Source organism: Onychostoma macrolepis, chromosome 09 (genome assembly GCF_012432095.1).
Source record: "Onychostoma macrolepis isolate SWU-2019 chromosome 09, ASM1243209v1, whole genome shotgun sequence".
NCBI lineage: Eukaryota > Metazoa > Chordata > Actinopteri > Cypriniformes > Cyprinidae > Onychostoma > Onychostoma macrolepis.
Window position 1 is genome coordinate 7,896,780 of NC_081163.1, and position 1,381 is coordinate 7,898,160.

At 39.2% G+C, this 1,381-nt stretch overlaps 1 protein-coding gene across 27 annotated transcripts in view; it reads left to right on the plus strand.

Moving 5' to 3' along the window:
- The first annotated feature begins 479 nt into the window (after positions 1–479).
- The window catches only part of ttn.2 (titin, tandem duplicate 2), a 163,328-nt gene continuing 162,426 nt past the window's right edge, over positions 480–1,381 (plus strand). For all 27 annotated transcript variants that reach the window (XM_058786692.1, XM_058786704.1, XM_058786696.1 and 24 more), the window contains exon 1: positions 480–711. The gene's annotated coding sequence lies outside the window, so the exon portion shown is untranslated. The remainder of the gene's footprint in view (positions 712–1,381) is intronic.

The window sequence follows — 1,381 nt, forward strand, 5'->3', positions numbered from 1 at the left end:
TTGGTCCCACAATGATGGTAAAGTTCATAATCAACATCAACTTCTATTCTGATTTTCAAAGCATTAAGATAATAACTTCTAACAGATAAATGAAAGAATCTGTCTGTGATCTGGGCTGGAGACGTTTATCTCGTCCACCCCGAGCCTGAAGTGACAGCCCTTCTCCCCCATTTGGTTCTTCACTTCTTAAGGATCAACATGTTGTTACAGTGACTGATTAATTTATGAGATAAAGCCAGCCAGTGAAGATTTCTCTCTTTATGAGGGGCATTTTCCAGTTTTTTTGGTGTGGGGGTTTCAGCCACCCTGTGATAATGGGTCCTGCGTTGTGTTAAGTAAAGTGGGTGACAGGTGTGAGCTTGCATAAAATGGCTGCTACCTCCCATGATGCCTCATGTGGGGATGGCCAATGGGGCATGGCAATGTAGTGATGATGCTCAGTAGCCAAGGGGTATATAAAGTAAAACCACCATGTTAACACTTCTGAGCAGTTGGAGCATTCCCAGCCTTGCCTCGGGTGTAGGGATTGCAAGGGAAAAAGCAAAACTACACGGATAAGACCCTGTGTAGTTTTGTTTTTGGGGGATATTTCGAGGCTCAACCGTTCTCACACTGTGTTTTCTGAAATCATATCTGGATAAGGACTTTGTTTCAGAAGACAAGACCCTTTGGGCTCCGTCCCTCCAATTCAAGGCACTCTTGTGGATACAAGTAAGTACGTTTTGTGCTCTTGTACCCATGTGCCAGTGCAATGCTTTCTAATGTTGCTTTGTCGTGTGCTTCTAATTAATAAAGAGAGTGGCAATACCAAATTTGATGTTCACTTTGAGAGATTAAGTAGGAAGGGGACATATTTTAAGCAATTTAAATACATTTTCATTTGCTTTTGACTTAAGACATTTCATTTCTAAAGGTTATTAAATGATGCGGTGGTTTTAGTAAAGCCAAGAATAGCCTGTGATAGCATTAGAGTGGTGTCCTAGCTGGGCCATGATGTCTTTTTAAGGGAATCAGCAGCAGAGATATCAGTTGCACCTCCAGCTATGTGCCACATGGTGACTGTCAATCAAGCTTAGTACTGACTATTTTTAGAGGATGCCTTTTGTGACACTAGGTTTCGTTTGCTTAGGACATTAATTGCAGTTTAAATGAATTTTCTTAAAGTTGATTCTAGAAACTTCTGCCTTATTGTATTGAGGATATTAAGTGATTTTCAGGTTATGGTCTTTGAAGTTGATATATGTGGTATTTGCTCACTTCAACAAGAATTTTTATTTTGAGTTTTTGAAATTGATGAACATGGTTGTACCTTGAATTATTGCTATGGTAAAGCCATTCACAGTGTTATATATATTTTATTTTTATTTTTATGTGTGTTTGC